Source organism: Haematobia irritans, chromosome 3, assembly GCF_050003625.1.
Source record: "Haematobia irritans isolate KBUSLIRL chromosome 3, ASM5000362v1, whole genome shotgun sequence".
In the NCBI taxonomy this organism is placed as follows: domain Eukaryota; kingdom Metazoa; phylum Arthropoda; class Insecta; order Diptera; family Muscidae; genus Haematobia; species Haematobia irritans.
The window spans coordinates 106608108-106634415 of NC_134399.1; the positions used below are offsets into that span (position 1 = coordinate 106608108).

A 26308-nucleotide genomic window follows, 5' to 3' on the forward strand; every position below is an offset into this window, starting at 1 on the left:
ATGGTACTACAATGAACTATTTGGTACAATTTGAAACATGAATTGCTTAATAACTCACAGCGACTGGAAATACTAGCCAATATAAGATGCAAGCATTACCCAGTTCCGACAAATTGAATAAAAATTTTAACTTCCAGTTTAAATCTTAAGATCGACATGTATGACAACCATCAATTAAAAATTGATTGACACTGATCTTCTCTTGGTGCACATTAAAAAGTGAAATCAAATTGCAATTTTTTCAATGTTTTAGTGTTGTTTCGAAAATTTCAAAAACTTTTTATTTCCTGGTGGAAGGTCCAAAAGAAAAGAAGCCTAAAATCAGGCCCGCATAAATGAATACACTGTTTTCTTTTAGTCCGTCAGACTAGGGTATCCAGTACAAACAGAAAACAAACCTAATATTATACAATGTTACTTTCTCGAGGATATTTCCGACAATGACCTAAAAGAGTGGCGTGATATAATTTTATAGAAGATGTATTAGCCATCCACACCACTGTTTCACTGCTATTCTATCTTGAACGATTCACAATAGCTGTTTATTGTGATAAATTTTTCTAATAACATGTTATGCGTCTTACAGACTATAAGCTTTTCTGGACGGAATGTCTATGTTTGTAAAGAATCTTACAGTGTGTCCAATCGATACGACAATTCGTTGATGACTAAATAATCGGTAAATGTGTTACCGTTCCCATAAACATGCAGCAGTATCGATTATGCCCTCGGAGTTAACTTATAAAGTGGCCAATATATGGGATATATTCGACACGACCACTGTCGTCCGGGTAAACTTATAGTCTGCAAGGCGCATTAAAAGCAAAAGAGTCTCATTTGAAAATATTTGTTATTTTTATTTTCTTTTTTATTATTTTGTTATAATAATTTATTCATTTAAACAAGCAGCAGCCAGTAGAAAAAACTTTCTCGCAATAAATCGATAAAGTTATACATGCGGAAAGGTACACATCGAAATTAAATAATTAATCGATAGTTCGATTACAATGAATAACGGTCATATCTATGCAACACTAAACTCCGATTTGAATAATATGCACATATAGATTTCTGGTTATTATAAGCAAAATATTTACCCAGTACTTTTGCAAAATGTAAATAAATTGTTGAAATGTCTACATACTATTACAAGAAATAAAAAAACAAATGAACTAGTTTGTATTTTGTACTAATGAAAAGTGAAAAACACGAATTTTGTTAATGAATATTTTTGATTTGTTGTCTACGAAAATCTCTATCAAAACAAAAGAAAAAAGCATTCACACACACTTGTAAATAAACCCCCCAAAACGAAAAGAATTCCAACAAAACAACAACAAACCCATTTGCCTATCCCCATATAAAAAATGAAAGCAAACTGTAAGAGATAGAGAGAGAGCGTGAATTCCCCTTTGTGGCAGAATTAAATTTTCTCCCACCGAGAGAGCTGCGAGACAAGAGTACTGAGACAATCAAACGTAATAAGCCAGAATGCATGTAGCGTTAAAGCCAACATATTTCAGTTGAACGGAGTTTTTCAAATGGTCGAGACGTGTTAACGGTAAAGGTCGTTTATCTAGTGTCATTCGAACGTCCGTCGTATTATGAACGTTTAAACAATTATGATGTGCTAGGCCGGAAACAAAAACATACAATATAGCAATACTAAAAATATTGTAGTTACCTAAATAATGTATTAACCACATCCGTGTGATTGAGTGTGAGTGCATAGGAGAAAGACAAAATAAGACAAAGAATTAAAATGCAAATATAGTCTTAATTAAAAATTCAATAATTGAAAAAGGAAAAGCAAATCTAATACGAAAAATATTGTATACACTTGTCTATGTGTGTTTGTGTGTATGCCAAGAGTTACCATGGAATTCTCAAAAGAAAACGGGGATGAGAATAAGACAATAAGACAAATGTGGGGTAGCTAAGAAAAAAAAAGGATTTTACTGTTCCAATTGTGTGAGAACCAACGCAACCATAACAACAACAATCACCATGAGGAAATAGTTATAGCAGTGACAAGCAAGTGTCTGTTGGAAAGTGCGTGTGTGTGTGTGCGAACGTATCACAACATTTAAAAGGCCCTTTCTTGTCTTTTAGCTAAAAGGAAGTGGAAATGGAAAAACGACCCACTCATGATTAAGACATTCCATTCTGCTCGGTTGTTTATGTATCTATTTTTGTTCATCTTTGAGCCATAATAGTTAAAGCGAATAGTTATCTGCTACTGTGTTGCCCATCGTCTCTCTCTCTATTTAAGGGTTGCAAATTTTTGCATTGACTGGGCAAAATACAAATTGCCATTTAGCCAGTTTGGGTGTGTGTGTATACATTTTATGACTTTTTGACATTTTAATCTTTTTGACTTTTATTTTACTCAAGCGATTGTCCCTCTTTATTAAGCGCGAGAAAATATTTTATTGGCACCTCTGCTGTAAATTAAATCAGCCTTGGGCTGACTATCCAGTATCCTATAAACGCTATTCGTATTTACACACACTTATATACATAGATTGTAAACGACAAATATATCATTTACAATGATGTGTAAAATAAGAGCAAAGGAAATATGAATGGCTTGGTTTCGCTGGTCAATTCCTGGTGACTACGGATTAATTTTTGCCTGGACTAACTTTAAGCCTTCGCCAACTTAGATCACATATCGAATTTCAATATTAGCAGACTGCTTAAGTTAATATTTTCCATTTCCGTCAGTAATCGAAACCTATAAGCCCCTTAAATATCGCTTACTCCTCACATTAAATGAAGATCTTACATTGGATGTTTAATTGATTCCTTCTCCTGATAGCTCAGCTGACACGCCTGTCAGGCAGCCTCTCGTTATTGCAGTTATCGGGAGTGATATCTGACGTCTTGAAAACACTAGCATATCTAGTGTGCGATTTGATTGTTTTCGTTGCAACCAATACTCATCGGACATTCGCCATTGTAACCGGCTTTTCACGCAGTATGAGCTAGCAGGTTCTCAGAGGCATATCGACAGATTTTTGTTCCCATGGAATATGTAAGGTTGTTACTAGCTTCTCTAACTTATCCGCTTTGTAGTTCCCTAGTATGTTTCTCTAGCCAGGCGCCCATATTATGTAAATATTGTACTGATCGGCCATCTCGTCGAGAGATTTGAGGTAGTCTATGGCAGTTTTCGAGTTAAGAAACACCAGGATTTTGTTGCAGATTGTTTATCCTGGAATATATTAAAGCCAATATTTGTTGGAACATTACTTCTCAGCTACCTCTATTATCAATATTTCAGGTTGAAAAACACTACTTAAGTTCCAGGTTTTTTTAATATACTCAAAAATCAACTTTTCCATCCGATTTCGGGTCATCATGGTGATCATGTGATTTGTTTGTCGCAACCATGTTAATTTCTTGGATATTACGTATCTGATTTCGGCAATCATATTATGTTTAGGGAGAAAACAAAATTTTTGCTGTAAAAATGTTCCATGTTCTTCATCCAAAAATAACTTAACATATTGCTCTAGGAAGTGAGCATATATGCATATGAGTATGTCATAGCAACATTCCAAAGAAGAGGTGGTAGAGCACCTCCTTCGGGAGTGACTCTGTTTAAATAGCTTTGGCTAAAGAACATCTCTCCGAGTGCTAAAGGAAAGTCTCTTTATATTAAGACAAAAAAAAAGAACACGTGGTCATGCAACAACAATGGTGAATTCCAAATCAAGAATTATCGATAATACTGTCATTTAGCGGAATTAGATTCCGGTTCCCATAAGAAACACATTTAAACAAGTATTCTTATGGCGACAGTCATTATGGATTTATTTATACACTTCAATAAATTTTAATATTGCTGAAAGCGCCTAAAGGCTTTGATTGGAAAATATGTAGTATTTATGCATTTGTATAGAGAAATGGTTCTTTGGGGTGTCATTTGTAACAATCGTAGGGATGCGAATGCCAAGGTAATTTCAAAGGATTTGAAACAAACTAGATTTCAAATCTCTTAAAATATGACATTCACATTACACTTCCAAAATTCACTTTAACTAGATTTCAACTGTCTTTTGCCTTATAAAAGAGATTTGATATCTCGAAAAATGTAGTATGTGAGCGTAATGTATCGACCCTATCTTATATCATTCCTTTAGTCACCTGCCAAAAATATAAAAATATACGCTACTAAAAATTTGGTTGTAACTGTTAATGTTATAAATGCGAATACAGAGAGGTTTAAGAGAGATATAGAGAGTGCGCGTATGTGAAAATTACCGTAAACCACAAAACGAAAGAGAGTTTATGGCACAATGAGAAATAAACATTTGTTTCTTTTGTCTGAATGAAGAAATCAATAAAATTCGAAGTGATTGAATTAAATTTTGGTGTTTTTTTAAACCCCAATTACAGGCCAAAAAACAAAAGGAAAGCAATGTAAAATAAACTATAAAACCTATCCATGAGAAGTAGTAAGTAAGTGAAATGTAAGGCCTAAGAGGAAATAAACATCCTGAGAAAAAAATAAAACGGTACAAATAAAAACAAGTGCCAAAAAAAAAAAACAAAAATGTCATCGTAAAGTGAGAGGAGTGAGAGAGAAAATCGAAATATATTCGCATGAGTTAACGCCCTCCACCACCAAATATCTTTACCTTCATCTCAATCATCAAGGTTTTCCCTATACCCGATACCTGAATAAATCAACCTCTATCTGGATAACTGGTGAAGATAAACCTCAAACTCATTAAAATCGCTCATCGCTAAATCCAAGGTAAGTTCTGTAAATCATTTAAGCGTGACATTTATTTGGTATACTTAACTGTAAAATTGTATTCCGTAATTCATACATCAAACAATTCGCGCCAATTTGCTTGAGTGCAGTCAAGCGATTCTAGTGGTTTGTGGAGCCATCTCTCATCATTCCTTCATCAGTGGCCATATATAAGTTTCGTCAACATGCAATGCAATTTTGTGGTATTTGTCGATGCTTATTTTGGTTCTATCAGTTTTTTCTTCCCTGCTACTGTTCTTTTTGCAATCTTGCGTTTCGGGAACGACTCGTTCCAAACCAGCAATTTTCTTTTACCATTGACTATCATGTGCGATTTTAATTTCAAAATTTTGCGGTTTTTCTTCATCGTGTACAAATTGTTTTTCTCTCTATTGTGAAATTGAATAGGGTTTAATGAAGAACCCAGCAAAAACGGGTTTCCAAAAAAGTATTTTGGATCACCAATTTGTTATACGGAAGAAGTGCAATCTTGGATCACCTCCAATGAAATTTACATGGACATGTCATAGGACGGAAGTACTTAGTTTTTGGATCCATTGCATTACTTTAGAAGTTGTGTCTTGGAAGTTCATTTGAATAAAGAAATTAAAAAAGTAAAACTATCAAAGAATTTTTTTCACCAATTTCACTTTTTATTTTTATCAATATTTTTTATTGCACATTTATATATTTTTGGCTCCGACCGGGGGTTGAACCTACGTTTGTTGGCACCATAACAGGACGCATTAACACACTCAGCCACAAACGCCATTGAGGCGCCGTAAAATCAATTTAAATGTTTGTAATATGATATTTTTGTATAAATACGATATGATATGTTTGTATTTGCAAAACCTTCTCCAAAGAACTTCCATGGAAGTGGAAAAGTCAACAGGCACAGGTTCAAATCCCTGAGAGGGTGAAAAGTTTAAGTTTATTTTTGTTCATTTTGTTTTTTGCGACATTTAATTGTCCAAAATTAAAATGTTGACTTTGAACCGACAAATAGCGTACACGCAGAGAAGGAATATGATCACCTCAAACATGTTTCAAGAGCAAAATGTTATTTTTGTATGTTGACCATGTAACATGTTTGTCACTATAAAGTTATTTACTCGTCAAATATAACCTGCTTGCCGAAATCAGATACATGATTTCCGAGAAAATAACATGGTTGCGAAAACCATGTTACATGGTCACCACCCAAAAATAACATTTTGCTCACAAAACATGTTTGAGGTGATCATATTCCTTCTCTGGGTGTATTTTCTAAGACTTGTCCAATGTATTAAATCCCATTTCTAAGTCATTGGTATAGTGGTGTGCCACAATACAATCCCATTACATCGATCTATTCGTATTGCTTCACGAGATAGAAATTGTCCATGGGTAATTCTCTTTCTTCTCTGTTTGCTTCTGGTCACAACATGGTTCAAACGATTTTAAATTTGGTCCATTTTCATCAACTCGATCAAAATTTTCTCATATTTTAAGTTTTTTTTTATTATACTCAATACCATTGAATGGTGACGGAGTTATATTAAGTTTGCCATTCCATTTGTAACACAGGAAAATATCCATACATATTCTTGATCAGGGTAACCACGCTGGGTTTATCGTCAATAATGGCTTTATCGTCTTCAAATTTAGTACAGATTGTTTTTTGTTTTGCAAGCAGGTCAATATTGGTTGCCACAGTTTGTAGAATTCTACCAAAAATGGTAGATTTTTTACTGTTTGGTAGATTGGTAGAATTCTTAATTTTTTTGTACACCCAAAGAAATTTGTTAGTAGGGACAACAGAAAAGTCTGCTAAAACAGCAGAAAGTCTGCTGAAAAAGGGACAGCAGTCACTGTTTGCTGAAATAGCAAACATTTCCCGCTATTTTTAGGCTCGATTACACTAAAACATGTTTTAATTTGGCTAAAACAAATAAAAATTTCAACTTAGGACCTATCCTAACATAATTAAAACAATATTTTATGAATATCTATATTATTTGACCAAAAATTTGAATATTTACCGGATTGAGGCTAATAACAAACAAAATGTTTGCTGATCGTACTTAGGAGCTTGTAAGTATATTACTGTGCAAAAATATACCAAAAACTACTTTTGTTTCTTAAATATGCTTTGGGGAAAAATTTATAACCTAAACATTTTATAAATTGTTGTTCATTAGGCCCTGAAGTACACAAATATAACAGCAAACATCGACTGCTGTTTATAGCAGACTTTTTTCTATGAGTGTAGATTTTACAAAATATTCCTCTACAACTAGGAGTACTTCAATTTTCTATAAAAAATTATACGATTTTATATAAAAATAATATTTTTACAAAATTTTCTATTTTCTATATTCTATATATATATCTTTTCCTCTGTTGGTTAAGCTATACTTGTAGTTTAGTCAATGTATGGTTTTAAGCTGCAATAAAAAACAACAACAATGCTTAAAGAACAAAACCAACAATAACAAAACAAAAAGAATGAAAAAACTTTTTTTGGAATTTTTTTTATTTCTATAGGAATAAAATTTTGACAAAATTTTCTCTAGAAATAAAATTTTGACAATTTTGGTAGAATTCTACCTCTCTAAAAAACCCTTTTTTTGGATTTTTTATTTCTATAGGAATAAAATTTTGACAAAATTTTCTCTAGAAATAAAATTTTGACAATTTTAGTAGAATTCTACCAAAAATGATAGATGATAGATTTACTATAGATTGGTAGAATTCTTGAAAGATTTTCTATAAAAGTAAAATTTTGACAAAATTTTCTATAGAAATAAAATGATGACAAAATTTTTTATAGAAATAAAAGTTTGACAATATTTTCTATAAAATAAAATTTTGACAACATTTTCTATAGAAATAAAATGTTGACAACATTTTCTATAAAATAAAATGTTGACAAAAATTTCTAAAGAAATAAAATTTTGTCAAAATTTTCTATAGAAACCAAATTTTGACAAAATTTTCTATGGAAATAAAATTTGGGAAAATTTTCTATGGAAATAAAATTTTGAGAAAACTTTGACAGAAATAAAATTTTGAGACAACTGCGATAGAAATAAAATTTTGAGAAAAAAAATTAAGTTTCGATTAGGTCATACTATCAGAGTCCATTGTCAGTAAGTTCTCTCTTTTTGTAAAAGTAGTAATTTCCATTGTTTGAACAAGCTATAATAGTTAAAACCTTTAAAATCCGACACATTTACCACTGAAAGGATATTTATACACCAAAAAATTGTTTCTAATAGGAGAGATAATAATATATAATATTGCAAGTACTGAAAAAAGTTCTAAAATAAAACATATCTTTCGACGAAAACAAAAACATTTTTTTTTAATACACAGAAAAAATTTCCTTAGTTAAACTAACGCTAAATTTAACTTATTTTTATTGAAAAAAAATTATTTGCTTGTAGTAAAATTTTATTATTTTTATCGAAATTTTCCACAGCTTAATGAAATCTTACTTTTTTTAAGTAGTTTCAAAAATTTTATGAACTAAACGTGAGTATAAAGTTCAATGACCGTACAAATAAGTTCAATATGAACTAAAGCAAAAGAAGATTTTCGTACGATTCGCAAAAATAGTAAGAATGAACTACTGTATTGTTAAAATGGTCATGATTTGGCGCCAATGATTTTCTTCTTTACTTTTAGTTAATTTTTTGTTCTATGAGATGATGTAATTTAGTGAACTGCATTTAAAAAATACAACAAGGCATTAAAATTTCCTGGTTTTAACAACGCTTTGTGGAAATCTCAAAATGTGGAGTAAAATTTAGTTCAGTTTTCGTGCGATTTTCATTCTTCCTATAAAACAGTTCATTTTTTTCGGCGTTCTAACCACAAACATTTAATCAAAAACTTCAGAATAAGATTTTTTTAATTTGGTAGATTTTTGGAAACATTTTATCAAAATTTTAGTAGATTATTTTTGGCACGAGTGGCAACAATTTGGTATGTGATGTCAGTAAATGCCATTTAACAAACATTCAAAAATTCTCCATATCGGTGCACAGATATATGTGGCTCCCATATAAACCGGTCACCAGATTTGACCAGATTTGACCAGATTTGACGTTTTATATGCACTGTTAGAAAAATATGTTTTTCATATGTTCCGATATAAACAAAATGTGTTTCGGGCAAGATTTTAAAACACAATATATTTAAGTGCGAACATGTAATGTTCCTAAACTAACACTAAATGTTTGGGACATCTATGTTAATATGTTAGAATATATTATGTTTGGGGCATGAATGTTTCATAAAAATCATATGTGTGAATGCAAACGTATATACATTTACAAATTTCGACTAAACATACATATGTTGTGATATTTTATTCAAAGCGACAGAGAGAGAGAGTATAGAGAAAGAAATAGAGATGGAAACCGGGAGAGTTGACGAAAGATATCAATATAACACAGCAAAAGAGTCAAAAGAGAACAAGTTCTGTGAAACGGCTTGTATGTTGTTTCGGAAAACTGTTTTATGATAAGGCCAAAAATTTGATATGCTTAAGTCTAAATATTATTTAATTTGAATAAAGAGAATAGACATTCGGAACCAAGAGAATAGACATTTGAAAAACAAACAGCATATGTTTTCGCCTTGTGAGCAGCATTTTATGTGTGGACATGTGTTTTATTTATCATTTTGGCATTATGGGCATAATTTTTTTCTTGGTTCGTTAAAAGAAATCAGGGGTCTTCATAAAAATAACGAAAGGGCACTATACTCTTTTTAGAGTTGGGACTGTAAAATGAAATAAGGGGGAAATAGTGAAAAATTACACAGTGAAATGTAAAAAAAAAACAAAGTTTAGTTCCTCTTTATTAATAAGTAGTCCGCGAGGAGTTGACGGACACCATCAAATATAAAAGCGGGCATTAAGTTCGAGTTTTACAGCTAAAACAATTTAAAAAGTTTATATTCTTTAAAATGAATTATTAAAGAAAAATAAAAGGAATTTTAGAGCGATGGTGTTAAATGCTAGTAAAAAACTGCTCAAATCAATTTATGTTTATATTATAAAATTATTTATGTATGTTTATACTCGACTCCACGTTCTTCTTTTGTTAGAGTTTTTGAAATCCTTCCAAATTTTAAAGTTTTGTATCAAAAACAGTTTTTTGTTACAAAATTGTTATTTTTGCAATAAAAAATAATATTTTATCCAAAACTCAGTCAATTTCAAGCACTGTTACTGACTATAAATCTTTAATAACGCACATTTCGAAGTTTCATTATAAAAAATTTAATTAAAAAAAGTGTTCAGTCGGAGCAGGGATTGAACCCACGACCCTTTGCATGCAAGGCAGACATGTTAACCACTGCTCCACGTGGCGAACAAATGTATGTTTCTGTTAAATAATGTTATGTTTGCATGGGCTCGTGGGCGCTGCAAACTATGCTATATAAATGTAACTTAAAACGATAATTATATACTGGTGACTATAACAGCTACGTAGCCCAGTGGATAGTGTGTTGGCTTACAAACTGTATGGTCCTCGGTTCGATTCTCCGTGCAGGCGAAAGGTACAATTTAAAAAATTTATAAAAGTGAATAATTTCTTCAACATTATTTGTATTACAGAAAAAGGTGCCAATAACTAAAAAATTTCGTGGAAGTGAAAATTACGAGTATGTTAGGGAATGAGCACAATCGTGTTTGGGAAAAATTCTTCAAAGCATATAATATTTTTGGCTCAAAATGCTTCCAAACATATAATATGTTCTCACAAAACAAACAGATTAATATTTCGGCAGTATGCAATAATATATGTGCTTCCTGCAAAATATGTTTGGAACATATGTTAAAGAAATGATTTTTTTTGAGGGTGTGATGTGGATGAAATTTGGAACGTGTTATCAGTATATGGACAATTTAGAAGACAATATTAAGAAGATTTAAAATATTTTAGATGACAGTCTTTGGTAGAACTTTGTTCGCGATCCATGGTTCGTGTATTAATTACACCACGACATTTTTATTTAGAATCTTTAGCACTCATGATGTGTGGCACAAACAAACACAAAGAGGAAATCCTACAATAATTTTTGTGCATTGCTTAACATATGTTGAAAAGAAAGTACAAAAATAAAGATTTCTTTGAAATAGGAAGATCCGATGCAAAATGAAATTCCGTTTTGGCTACGCTGGACCATCCACGCACAACTTAGGATTGGTCTATGTATTCAGAGCGACATCTTGGACCCGAAGTCCTTGTTCTACATCTCATCATCAGAGAGAATTATCAGTAAACAATTGTATGTGGCTTATCCCAAACATGTTTTCGTCAGTATTGTACCTACATTATCGAGGGATTTAGAAAAGATGTGTTTCAATACTTGACTTCCTCAAGTGAAGCACTTGAACAGAGAACTAATATTTTATTTTCCTTTCTCTCGCTGTCGAAAAAGATAACTTAGTATTGAAAATAGTTTGCACCACACGAACGAAAAATACTGTTTTTCATATGATTGGGTGTAAAAATTATATGTTTGGAACTCAAATTTTTTAACACAATATTTTTAAGTGCAAGCATATAATTTTCATAAACTAACATAACATGTTTGGGACATATATGTTAATATGTTAGAACATATTATGTTTGGGACATAAAATGTTTGTAAATATAATATGCTTAGATGCAAACATATATTAATTTGGAAATAGCCTATAAACATATATGTGTTTAGAAATAGAGACCTAGAGAGTATGCTGCAAGTAAAATAATGAAAATAACCAATTGGCCTTAAAAATATATCCACACAAAGAAAATTTCATTAAAATTTTTTACTACCAGTGTATGCCCTAAGGTGAAACATAATATGTTTGCACAATACAAACAATATTTTGTTTGGGCCAATACTGAAAATATATATGCTTGAAGCAAAATGTGACTCTGACATATACCCCAAATGTTATAGAAGCGATTATTTATTTTTTGAGGGTGCATAGACTGATATATTCAGCTCTCTCATTACCTTCCACTTCTATGCAAACTAAACGGAAAAATGTTGATTGTTCATTTCCCAGTTGATTGCTTCACTTGTGTACTTGGTTTCCCATCATTTAACTCATATTTGTTCAAATGTTGACACTTTACACCACCAACCAAAAATCAGTCAGAGTTACAGTAGCAAATTTACAAAGTAAAAAAAAAAACGCCAGACATACTGGCTAGATTGCCCATAAACTATTGGAGTTGTTATAATGCAGCGAGTCATGCAAATGACTTTGTTTTTCGGTGCAGCATACATATTTACTTTACACTCGGGGTTTACTTATGGTGCGCACTATAAATGATTGCAGTGTCATCGTCATCACCCAACAGCAGCGACATGGAAATATACAACTATGGAACCGATTGCAATAGCGTTGAGTATGATGTTATGACCCCATTCTTTTTGGTGGAACTACACTTGAATATGAGTTGACAAATTTGTTTGGGCTTCCACATTTATTTTTTTTTTCTCTATAAAACAGTAATTATGAATGTTGATAAATTATGAATGTTTTTTGATTGTTGTTTTTAAGAGGTGTTCTTTTGAGGGTTCTTGGGGAAGGCTTTTTAATAATTCTACTTGAAATTAAAAAAAAGTTCCAATTCCTTTTGCTTCATAATCGCTGGTCTAACTGAACCGAAAATACGGCAGGACTCCAAGTTGAATCAGGGATCCAAATTAAGCGTTTTGTAGGAAAGTCAAAGAATACAAGCGAAACACGTGGCTTGGACACCTGAAGCAATATTAAGTTCGTGTAGTAGGATTCCTTCTCATCAGATTACGTGGTACCTTCCATTTTCCTGCGGATGTACCAGGCAGAGATAGTTCACTTCCTCAAGCCAGTAGAGTCTTATGGAAGTACTATGGATTATTCCCATAGAAAATTTTGTCAAAATTTTATTCCCATAGACAATTTTGTCAAATTTTTATTTCTATAAAAAATTTTGTCAAATTTTTATTTCTATAGAATATTTATATTTTTATAGAAAATCTTGTCAATTTTTTTTTTATAGAAAATTTTAGTACTCCTTAGTTGGAGAGGAATATTTTGCAATATCTACCAAAACCTCAACAATTCTACCAATCTACCAAACAGTAAAAAATCTATCATTTTTGGTAGAATTGTTCCAACTGTGGCAACCGTGCTCTGAAGCTCTCATTATACCTAATGCCTTCAATATGGGTAGAGTGCTATAGAAGCCATGCAAGGAATGGGGAAAGCATGAATCGTACAGATCTGTCTCTCATCAATAGCGAATATACTTGAGACAATGCTCTTCCCAAGGTGTGTGACAACTTTTCCATCTGCAAGTAATCAACCTGGATTCCATAAACTATGCGACCGTGTCACTAGATGGACCTTATGATTCATGATCTATCTAATGCCTTTGATAAAATGATCTAGAAGTATTTTCTGGAAAGACAGCTTGTCCCTTTTTATCTCAGATGCTTGTTGTACAATACCCTACGGGAAGTTGGTACAAATTGCCACTGACGGACCTATCATAGGATTGGTACCGGCGTTCCAGGTTGTGACAATTTTTAAATAGTCATAGTCATAGTTTAATGAATTCCATACTCGCTTGCTATTAAAATTTGTTTTTGATTTTTTTTTTGAGAAGAACCTATTGTTCAACATATTTCAAAAGTTTCTGGTGCACTGAAAAAACAGTGAACCCGCCAGGAAAGAAAATTTTATTTAATTGTTGAAAAATTTGATTAATTGTAGAAAATTTTAACTAAACAGTATTATAAACGCAGATGTCGCTCCGATTTCGCAAAAACAAGTAAAAAATTTTCGACAAATTTGAGAAAATTTATCAGACAAAATTATTATTTTTCACTTATTAAAGAAAATTTCGTAGTTTGAAGGAAAAAATTGGAGTTCAAAATTGCAAAAATGTCTTTAGTGCCATACGAAGTTCATGATGGACGCATTATTGGTAAAATTTACAAATATTAAGGAATTCTGAACTATTTTGTGGGAGACACGAATTTAGTTCATCTTTATACTTCAATTGTGTATAATTTTTTCTTCTGCTTTAGTTAAGTTAACTTTCGTACGCAAAAAATTTTTAATGGCATGGAAACTTTCTTAAAACGTAATAATTCCATGAACTAAAAGAGAATAAAATCAGCTTTAGTGAAATATAGGGTTCACTTTTTTTTTGAGTGTGCGATTCGGATACGCAAAATGAAACAGGAATATATTTGTCTGAGACTGGTTCAGGAGGACCTGTCTATGGGGTGCTCCTACTAAATTGTCTCAGGACGTGTCCGTTGGAATAAGTCCGAGACATGTCCTAAAGTGTAAATTTACACCTTCAATGAAAAACCCATGTTAAAGTGACCGGTCCCTTCCATACGTTTTTACTAGAATTGGGTCCGTACACACCAAGGACTAGTCCTTTACCGATCTTTTTCCCGTACACTGAAAAAAATATTGTCGTGAGGTCAAAGATTTCATGTCTTTAAAATACGAATACAAATTTTGCTTAGCATAGAAGACACATTTCTCTAATATAAAGTTTTTTTCCTTGTCCAAAAGTCGATAAACTTTTCAATGAAGTCGTATTGTCCTTATAATTAAGTGATTTCACTTAAAAATGGGTATCTTAACATGAAAGAAAAAATTTATAGGCTAAGGTCAACTTGACTTTAATAATTCAGAAAAATTCTTTAAATTTAATGAAATTGTCTTTAAATTTGTTGTCTTTTTGCATCTTGACTACAAAGCAAGAAATCGTTCAAATATAGGACATGTTTTTCAAAAAAAAGTTTTTTACTTCAAACATAGCATAATTTCTACTGGAATTCGAGTCCTAATTTGGAAAATAAAGTTGCCGTTAACTCGTTTTTAAAGGACTTTGATAGCATATGAAGAAAAAAGCTGAGAAAGCGAAAAATTAAAATTTGCTTCCTAGAAGCAAGTACACAAAACCTAAATTTAAAAGAGAATTGTGTCTTAAAAGTATCCTTACTTGTATTCTCCGCTTCTTTGGCTCGGAATCAATTAAATTTTTTAAAGTAAAGACAAAATCTTTGGAACCGAGTATGCTTTTTTTTCAGTGTAGGGACTATATTAAATTTTTACTATGAAATTTGTCTTTATTAAAGACAGTCAGAAAATAACAGTACTTGATTAACGGAATGGATAAATCATTATCTATTTTATAGCAGTAATTAAGAATTTTGTAACAAAAATTTAAAATTTGATAAAAGTTTGAAATTTTTGAAGAAATTCAAAAAACTCCAATAAAAGAAAAACATTTTCGGTATATGTTTTCCAAGCGCTTTTTTTCTTTAAGAGTAGCCTTAAAAAACTGAAGGTCCGTAGTTCGAGTGCGGGCAAAAGGTACAAAATGAAATATGCAAAAGAACATGTTATTAAACTGTAAAAAAAAACTTTATAGCTAATATACAATGTGCAATCTCACCACTTATAAACTGATTTATGGGATTGTTCCTTTCCCAATGGCCTTATAAAATTGTGACCTAACAAGACAAGATCTGATCTTCTCACTTACAATATATATGTACAAGTGTTGCCAACTCCCCAAGGCAAAAAAGCACCTTATAAATTCTAACATACCACTTCCCACTTCGAAAATTAAAAAAAAAAAAATCCGAAGATGTATTATAGAACTTTTGGGTATTGAATTTGTAATTTTATGAAGTTATGAACGCTATTCAAGTATACACCTTGATCAGTTTTAATGCTTTCATCCAATTCATTTTGATCACGAATGTCTTTCAACTTTCAAACTATTAATATATGGAAGGAGTCTATTGCTTATTTCAGTTATGCGTGCTTTTGTGCTTTTAGTACAAACGTTTTTGGCGACATCTTTATCAAGTTCAAAAATTCGGCACTCGTCGTTAGACTTTTCTACAGAATACCCTAAATAACCAAATTAATTAAAAAAAACAAGTATATACGGCCGTAAGTTCGACCAGCCCGAATCTTATGTACCCTCCACCATGGATTGCGTAGAAACTTCTACTAAAGACTGTCATCCACAATTGAATTACTTGGGTTGCGGTAACACTTGCCGATGACAAGGTATCTTAAAATTTCTTAACATTGTAAGTTAGTCCATGCGGGGTATATATAACAAATATAACAAAGGTTAGGTTAGGTTAGGTTAGGTTATGTGGCAGCCCGATGTATCAGGCTCACTTAGACTATTCAGTCCATTGTGATACCACAGTGGTGAAATTCTCTCTTATCACTGAGTGCTGCCCGATTCCATGTTAAGCTCAATTCCAAGGGACCTCCTTTTTATAGCCGAGTCCGAACGGCGTTCCACATTGCAGTGAAACCACTTAGAGAAGCTTTGAAACCCTCAGAAATGTCACCAGCATTACTGAGGTGGGATAATCCACCGCTGAAAAACTGTTTTGGTGTTCGGTCGTAGCAGCAATCGAACCCACGACCTTGTGTATGCAAGGCGGGCATGCTAACCCTTGCAAAACGGTGGCTCGCTTTATTAAACAAAAAAAGGTCGATTAAATACGTATATAATTCAGTTTGACAAAATTTTCTATAGAAAAAAATTTGATAAAATTTTCTATAGAAATAAAATTTTGATAAAATTTTCTATAGAAATAAAATTTTCAAAAATTTTCTATAGAAATAAAATTTTGATAAAATTTTGGCAAAATTTTCTATAAAAATAAAATTTTGACACAACTTTCTACAGTAATAAAGTTTTTACAAAATTGTCTATAGAAATAAAATTTTGGTAGATTATTTTTGGCGATTTGGACCAATTTTTGTGTGATTGGCCATCGGCTATATATAACTATAGACCGATATGGACCAATTTTTACATGACTGTTAGCGGCCCTATACTATCGCAATGTACCAAATTTCAACCGAATCGGATGAATTTTGCTCCTCCAAGAGGTTCCGGTGGTCAAATCTGGGTATCGATTTATATGGGGGCTATATATAATTATGGACTGGTTGTTAGAGACCATATACATATGCATGGTTGTTAGAGATCATATACTAACACCACGTACCAAATTTCAACCGGATCGGATGAATTTTGCTCCTTCAAGAGGCTCCGGAGGTCGAATCTAGGGATCGGTTTATATGGGGGCTATACGTAAAAGTGGTCCGATATGGCCCATTTGCTATACCATCCGACCTACATCAATAACAATTACTTGTGCCAAGTCGATAGCTTGTTTCGTTCGGAAGTTAGCGTGATTTCAACAGACGGACGGACGGACATGCTTAGATCGACTCCTTTTACCACTACCCAGAATATATATACTTTATGGGGTCTTAGAGCAATATTTCGATGTGTTACAAACGGAATGTCAAGGTTAATATACCCCCATCCTATGGTGGAGGGTATAATAATCAATACCACCTTCATAACATTCAAATTCTATATTTGGCAATAAAGTTGAATTTCTTAAGCTCTTGAAAGTCTAATCCAAATTTTTGTATCAATTAAATTTAATGCTGTTCAAAATGAAAAAAGCACCAAAAGCACTAAATGAAAATGCCAGAAAGAATCAAGTTGGTGATTTTTTAGAAATTAAAAAGCACTAAATTTGGTGCTATAAACACCAAATTGACATCACTGATATGTACTTCTATCAATTCTTTCTCCCTCCCTCTCTGAAATAAGCAGGTTAACTTCAATTCTTCAATGATGCTGTTCCATTACTCTCCGTATCTGCATCTTTTAGATTTCTTGCGAGAATAACAGGTTTCCTATTTCCTTGTTTTGTGTTTTTGTTTTCATGTAAAAACATGTAAGACTTCAACAACTTTTAATAGGCACGAAGGTGACTTGATGGGGTCACAATCTAGTGGTTGTAATGAAGCTAAAGTAGTATTGAAAAGAACCACAAAGTTTCCTGTTTGGTTTCCTAATGGAATGTGGAAAAGCACCAAATCCATGCCTTGGGTTATTGGTTGAACAACCTTTCAGTTTGAAAGAATAAAATCCTTTGTTCTAAGGTATGAAATCTTCCTAAGTACTCCAGAATAAACACAAATGCATCTTGCTTTCGAAGAGAAAGCATCAAAACAAAAGGCTAACAAAGAACAGATACAATAACGGAGAACACATATTAAAGTCAAACAGAAATGTCGTTCCTATTGTTTGAAAAGGTTTCCTGCATCTTTTCCTATTCAGCCATCAGTAGAAGTACATGGAAAGATGATCAACTTGGAAAGTTGTCCAGACAACTTTTTATTGTTCTTTCTTGGTAAAGTAGGATGTAATGAAAATGCAGTCCATTTACTTTCTTACACGCCGAAATGTTAGTCAGCATTGTACACTGAAAAAAAAATAGTGTATGGCTTCAAATATTTTTACACTAATGATTTTGGTATTGATTCTCATCCAAAGAATCGAACTCCAAATTCCGACTCTACACTCAAAAATAGTTTACTTGGATCCAAAAATGTTGAGCCGAAGATGTGGCTTCTTTAAATTTAGGATCTATAAAAATAAAATTAGGATACAGATTGAATGGGTAATATTTCGCGTCAGCTACCCCCTATAATGGAATTAATGACCACTTGCATGAATGGTGACCATAATAACTATTACAACCACATGGAGGTAGTGCTGCACATTGCCCCAAGGTCTGTATATTAAACTCCAATAACATGGCGGAACTATCAGACCCCGTCGACTCTACTCTGCCTAATGTCCGTTAAACAACGAGTTAATGGGTACCAAATTTGTAAGGAAATTGATTTTTAGGTCCTTTCTTAGGACATGATTTTTTCTCAGAGTATATCTGATAAGTACATTGTTTCCACGAAGGGAATTCAGTATCTGCTAAGGCTCTCTAAAACCAGAAGTACAACAGACTTTCGCTCGTAATTTCTTTAAGTGTAAAGTTCTCGTGCTACCTTTTGTTCCAAATTCCTTCCTTATTGCCATCTTCGGGAAACAAGTCAAATCTTATGAGTCACGTATTTTGTCGGTTGACGAAAATGTCCATATCCCCATACTCAAGCTCATACATTGTTGTTATTTGTTGGTAATACTGGCTACACCGGCGACTAGATGCAATCGTCTGTTCGTTGTCATCTTTCAACTGGGCTTTCAATCATCCAACATGAGGAACAATACACCTTTTGTCTGTTTGTTGTTGCTCTTCTTCTTCGAATATATAACACAAGATGTGGGTCTTTTATTTTGGTGTTAAGAGGGCTTTGACTCAACATTGTTCGAAGTACGTGGGGTTTGGATTTAAAGTTTAATGACTTCTTGTTGAGAAACTGTTGGGAGAAGCCCCATTGTTTTGCCAGGTATTATAGCTTACTTAAAAACTGGAGAAGTTATATTTTCGAAATATGTTGTAAATAAAAAATGAGCGTGGAATTTGTATTCGCTTATATCCATTTAGAGCAACAAACTGCAATCACACAAAAAAAAGAAAGGGAAGTCGCCATGAAAGGAAATTTAGTTTTATTGAAGAATTTAACCCTAGAAAGCTTATCCTACTGAAAGTCACGGATAAGGTAAACATACATCTGTGGGACGTATCATAGTTTGTCATCACGTGGACAAAATTTGTGAATTTTTGTTTTAAATTTTTGTACTTACACCGATTCTTATCATTTAAACACGTTTTTGGCTAAACTTTCATTTATTGTGTAACAAAAAAATCACATTTTCGATAATCAATTTCGTGAGGGAGAGCGAAAAACTAAAAAAAACGCATACGTCTCTCAGACGTAAATAAGCTGTTTAGGGTTAATTGCAATATGATACAAATAATACATTAAATACTTTTTTTTTGTCAAAATTAAGAAAATTTATTAAAAATAATATGTATTTATTTTTTGGTTTAAGAAAAATTTATATTTTGAAGCAAAATATTGGAGTTAAAAAATTTTAAAATATCGTTAGCGCTATACGAAGATCAAGACAGACACAAATTAAGTAAAATACGAATGCAAATTTTGCTTAGCATAGAAGACGAATTTCTCTAATATAAAGTTTTTTCCTTGTCCAAAAGTCGATAAACTTTTCAATGAAGTCGCATTGCCCTTATAATTAAGAGATTTCACTTAAAAATGGGTATCATAACATGAAAGAAAAAATGTTTGGACTAAGGTCAACTTGACTTTAATAATTCAGAAAAATCCTTCAAATTTAATGAAATTGTATTTAAATTTGTTGCCTTTTTACATCTTGACTACAAAGCAAAAAATCATTCAAATATAGGACATGATTTTCAACACTTTATTTTAAAGACGTTTTTTACTTGAAAAAAATCATAATTTCTACAGTAAGTCTAGTCTTAATTTAGAAAATAAAGTTGTCCTTAACTCGCTTTTAAAGGACTTTGCTAACATATGAAGAAAAAAAGCTGCAAAAGCGAAAAATAAAAATTTGCTTCCTAGATGCAAGTACACAAAACCCAAATTTAAAGGAGAATTGTGTCTTAAAAGTATACTTGTAGTCTCCGCTTCTTTGGCTCGGAATCAATACCAAAATTTTTAAAGTAAAGACAAAATCTTTGGAACCGGGCATGCTGAAGTTAGTTCGTGTCATTAAAGATAGCAAAACAAGTATATATGGCCGAATCTTATTTACCCTCCAGTACAAAATTCTACTAAAGACTGAAGTTAGTCCATATGGAGTCTATGTTAGATAAAAAGGTCAAATTTAATACCTATATAAGTGTAATTAGCTCTTGAAAAGTTGAAAAAAAAAATATAAATAATATTTTGACAGAATTTTCCATAGAAATAAAATTTTGACAAAATTTTCTATACAAATAAAATTTCGACAAAATTTTCTATAGAAATAAAATTTTGACAAAATTTTCTAAAGAAATAAAATTTTGTTAGTTGGTTTGATTTTATCTTAAAATCATTGTGTTTACTAAACTACCAGAGTAGCTTAACCAACAGAGGAAAAGTAGATTTGTCAAAGCCCTATAGACTGCAAGATGGTTGGATGGACGGCCGTTTCGGAATTACCACATTCCGCATCAGCATCCTAAAATTTTGACAAAATTTTCTATATAAATAAAATTTTAACAAAATTTTCTACAGAATTTTGACACAATTTTCCAAGAAATAAAATTTTGACAAAATATTCTATAGAAATAAAATTTTGACAAAATTTTCTGTAAATTCACTAATTTAATTTACGTGTTACACACAAAAAAAATTTTGCTTGATTCAATCACGAAATTAATTGATCCAATTAATTTTTAATTGAAATGTCTTCAATCACAGAAATGATAGTATCAATTAATAAATTAATTGAAGGTCAATTAAAAAGTTAATTGATCCAACTAAAAAATTAATTGGTACTATTATTTTTGTGATTGATTTTTGTTTCAATTAAAAAATTTGTTGAATCAATTAAATTTTTAATTGAATATTTTTTAAAACTCAATTAAAATTTTAATTGGAAAAATTTTCGTGAAATTTTTTTGTGTGTAAGTCATACTATCAAAGTCCATCGGGAGGAACTTCTCTTTTTTGTAGAAGTAGTAACTTTCCTGTGTAAGTGCAAGCTAAAACTGTTAATAATATATAATAAAATAATATATAAAATAAAATAATATATTTAATAAAATAAAATAATACAATATTTCATTCGAAGAAAAAGCATTTTTTACGCTGGCCACAAAAATTTGATTAAAAACTTCAAAATAAGAGTACATTTTTGTAAAATTGTCGTAGATTATTTTTGACAACCATATCCGTGCCAAATCTGGGGGTCGGTTTATATGTTGGCTATACCTAAATGTGGCCCAGTTTCAAGCAACTTTCATGATCAGTGCGGCTTCTATACCCTCAAGAAGAGAAATCGGTCTATATTGAGGTCTTACCAAATGGAGCGACAAAAACTAAATCCGTTACAATGTCAGGCAAATCGGATAAAAACTACAAGAAGTTAAATCAGGAAATCAGTCTATATGGGTGCTATGCCAAAAATATGCACCGATACACAAAATTCAGCACACCTAGCTGTGGTTTTGAAAAACCTACATAATTTAGACCCCAAATCGCAGGTTTATAAGGGGGATATAGGTTTATAAGGGGAGCCACGGCGGTGCAATGGTTAGCATGCCCGCCTTGCATACACAAGGTCGTGGGTTCGATTCCTGCTTCGACCGAACACCAGAAAGTTTTTCAGCGGTGGATTATCCCAACTCAGTAATGCTGGTGACATTTCTGAGGGTTTCAAAGCTTCCTTAATGGTTTCACTGCAATGTGGAATGCCGTTCGAACTCGGCTATAAAAAGAGGTCCCTTGTTATTGAGCTTAACGTGGAATCGGGCAGCACTCAGTGATAAGAGAGAAGATCACCAATGTGGTATCACAATGGACTGAATAGTCTAAGTGAGCCTGATACATTGGGCTGCCACCTAACCTAAGGGGATATATCAAAATCTATTCTGATACACAATTTATTCGGAACACCTATTTCTGGTCCTCAAAAACCTCTAGATTTCAAGCAAATTGAATAAAAACTACGGCTTCTAGAAGCTCAAGAAATAAAATCGGGAGATCGGGCTATATGGGGGCTATAGCAAACCATAGACCGTTACACACCATATTCGGCACACCTGTTTGTGGCTCTTTAGATTTCCAATTTCAAGAAAATCGGATTGAAAGTACGGTTTCTAGAAGCCCAAGAAGTAAACTTGGGAGATCGGTCTATATGGGGCCTATACCAAAATATAGGCCGATAGGTATCATTTTCGGCACATTTATTTATGATCCTACGGATAGAAAATACAGTTTCTAGATCCCAAATAGGGTGGGTCAGTTTATATGGGAGCTATACCAAAATATGGGCCGATAGGTATCATTTTCGGCACACTTATTTATGATCCTACGGATAGAAAATACGGTTTCTAGATCCCAAATAGGGGGGGGGTCAGTTTATATGGGAGCTATACCAAAACATGGACCGATAAAGCTGTTCTTCGAACTTGACCTGCTTAACATAGAGACAGACATCTAGACAGACAGACGGACATCGTTATATCGTCTTAGAATTTCTCCCTGATCAAAAAAATACATACTTTATATAGTCGACAGGTATGTTAGGATTGTCCCAAAACGGCCATAGACTGCCACAAATCTCTCAATTAAATGGCGAAGCAATGGGTTCCTAATCACATAAAAATGCCAGAGAATTACAAATCGAATTAGGCTACGAACTACCTTACATATTCTAGGGAAACTAATATCTGGTGGCATGTCTAGCTACCTGTAAGCTCATACTAAAGGGTGATACGGTCAAAATTTGGTCAATATAAATTTGGCGTATTTCTTTCAATTTTGCATTTAAAAAACACCCCTCACCCCTCCCCTGAACACCCCTCATTTTGAAGGTGTGTGTGTAGAATGTTGCTCCTATTTTGATTTTGGAATTCACTCTTCAGTTGTGAAAATCCCGTCCAAGCAAGAAGAGCAGCGTATCAAAATTTTGTTCGCGCATCGCGAAAATCCGAGCTACTCGCACGCAAAGCTGGCAAAATCGCTAAAAGTTGCCAAATCAACCGTTACAAATGTAATTAAAGTGTTTGGGGAACGTTTGTCGACAACCAGGAAGTCTGGATCGGGGGGAAATCGAAAACCGGAAGCCGCTGAAATGACAAAGAGAGTTGCCGGTAGTTTCAAGCGATATCCTAACTTCTCTCTCCGATATGCCGCAAATAAGCCGCAAACGAGCCGGACTATCGACTTACAAGAAGGTAGTGACTCCAAATCGCGATGATAAACAAAATATGACGGCCAAAGCGCGATCCCGGAGGCTGTACACGACGATGCTGACGAAGTTAGACTGCGTGGTAATGGACGACGAAACCTACGTCAAAGCCGACTAAAAGCAGCTACCGGGACAGGAGTTTTATACGGCAAAAGGAAGGGTAGCAGATATTTTCAAGCACAAAAAACTGTCAAAGTTCGCAAAGAAATATCTGGTTTGACAAGCCATCTGTACCTGTGGCTTGAAATGCTTTTCATTTTGCATTTCATAGCTTCCGGTTCTGTCAACCAAGAAATTTACGTGAAAGAGCCACCGTGGTGCAATGGTTAGCATGCCCGCCTTGCATACACAAGGCCGTGGGTTCGATTCCTGCTACGACCGAACACCAAAAAGTTTTTCAGCGGTGGATTATCCCACCTCAGTAATGCTGGTGACATTTCTGAGGGTTTCAAAGCTTCTCTAAGTGGTTTCACTGGAATGTGGAACGCCGTTCGGACTCGGCTATAAAAAGGAGGTCCCTTGTCATTGAGCTTAACATGGAATCGGGCAGCACTCAGTGATAAGAGAGAAGTTCACCACTGTGGTATCACAATGGACTGAATAGTCTAAGTGAGCCTGATACATCGGGCTGCCACATAACCTAACCTAACCTAACCTACGTGAAAGAGTGTTTGAATAAACGTCTGCTGCCTTTCCTGAAGAAACGCGGTTGTTCCGTACTGTTTTGGCCGGATTTGGCATCTTGCCATTACGGTAAAAAGGCCATGGAGTGGTACGCCGCCAACAACGTGCAGGTGGTTCCCAAGGACAAGAACCCTCTCAACACGCCAGAGCTCCGCCCAATTGAGAAATACTGGGCTATTGTCAAGCGGAACCTAAAGAAGACCAAAAAAACTGCTAATAACTGACGAGCAGCAGTTCAAGGCAAACTGGCTTTCTGCAGCGAAGAAGGTGGACAAGGTGGCTGTACAAAATCTGATGACAGGTGTCAAGCGTGAGGCCCGGCAATTCGGATTTGGAAAAGCGAAAGCCTAACTGAATATTTTTCCTGAATTTTATACTAATTGAACTTGAAAAAGAAATTTAATTTGATTTTTTAAATAAACGATTTCACCGATTTACACTCGTTTTCCCTTGACCAAATTTTGACCGTATCACCCTTTATGTAAGAAGGCTGTTATAATGGCGAGTATCCCATGAGAGAACGTGTTTAATAGGCTCCAAACAGATTCCCAAATGTTTCCCGATAATCGCTTGCATTTAATTTGGTACTTGATGAAGTGAAAATAGGAGCAGCTACCGGTTGTCATAGGTGGCCATACGATCACTTAAAATGGACAATTTTTAGTGTTTATAAACTGCGCAATGTGAAATTTGTCGTAGTGAGAGACTACACTGAAAAAACTTTAATTCTTGACTTTAATTCGTGGACACGAATTCTTTTCGCTCTATGAGACATATTTAAGGAGAGCAAAAGTAGTTTTTCATATAAAAATTCAAATTTTTTTAGGTTTTGGGTGGATTTTTCAATTTTTTGGGGGTGGTCACGAATTAAAGTCCTTTTCGCTCTAGGACCCTTAGTTTAGGAGATATGGGCAAAAGAAGTTTTTCATATAAAAATTAAAATTTTTTAGGTTTTGGGTGGATTTTTCAATTTTTTGGAGTGGTCACGAATTAAAGTTTGTCTATTGACGTGAGCCCAAAGATTTCATGCACTCAGAGAAGGAATATGATCACCTCAAAGATGTTTCAAGAGCAAATTATTATTTTTGGATGGTGACCATGTAACATGTTCGCTGCAACCATGTTTTTTTCTCAGAAATTATTTATCTGTTTTTTGAAAGCATGTTATGTTTGCCGACAAAACAACATTTTTGCCACAAACATGTTACATGGTCACCATCCAAAAATAACATTTTGCTCTTGAAACATGTTTGAGGTGATCATATTCCTTCTCTGGGTGTGTCATTAAATTGCGAACATATTCATAAACTGGGAAAAAGAAACCGTATAAAGTACGTTTTCAAGTACCCAAAAACTAAGCTTAAAAGGGAATTGCATCTTAAAAGTATCCTTCGTGGGCCAAAAAATTAAAGTAAAGACAAAATCCATGGAATTTCTTTAGCTTTTTTGTAGCGTGCGATGTTCGGAAAGACACCACGTTCGTTAAGTATAGCAAGTCTATTGCTCTTTACTATATAAATTTGTTTTTCCTTTTGTGTAAGATCGTGTGCCTTTTGGAGCAAGGTTCAGCATTTACCTTGAGTTTTTTTTTTTTCAATATTCAATTTTACACTTTTTGTGCTTCCCTGTAACTTGTGTTTCTCTTCTACAAGGCGACCATCGTTTGTCCCATATTTCTCAAGTAGATGGTTGAGTACGTCAATATTCCAGAGATAACTGTAAACCAGCGAACTGGAACCTTGCAACTTGTAACAGCCTTATTTAAAGTTCATCAATATTTAACTTTCTTCCAAGTCTCTCGTCTATAACATAACTTTTAGTGCTTATATGGCCAAATACTAAAAGTCTATTCTTTTTTTTGCTTCTTTACAACAAAATTTACTCAACCGGGAAGGATGCATTGTTGTTTCAAAGTGATAATGATAATGATGGTTAATGGTCATAAAACAATCAGACTGCATCTGGAAGCACTGTAAAATAGTTTACAAAAAATGTTTAAGCTGCATTTACTTCCTGTTATAAATTCTTAGGAATATCTAAACCAGTTACAATTTATAGACTTAGATGAAGAAGAAACGCATCATCGCCATCATCCTCACAC

General features: G+C 33.3%; 1 protein-coding gene across 6 annotated transcripts in view; it reads left to right on the top strand.

Moving 5' to 3' along the window:
• Positions 1 to 1512: 1512 nt before the first annotated feature.
• The window catches only part of LOC142229152 (uncharacterized), a 172110-nt gene continuing 147314 nt past the window's right edge, over positions 1513 to 26308 (top strand). For 2 of the 6 annotated variants that reach the window (XM_075299695.1, XM_075299690.1), the window contains exons 1-2: positions 1513 to 1720; positions 4405 to 4765. The gene's annotated coding sequence lies outside the window, so the exon portion shown is untranslated. Of the gene's footprint in view, positions 1721 to 1786; positions 2053 to 4342; positions 4766 to 26308 lie in introns of those variants that run through there. The other 4 variants (XM_075299691.1, XM_075299694.1, XM_075299692.1 and 1 more) reach the window with 4 other exon arrangements.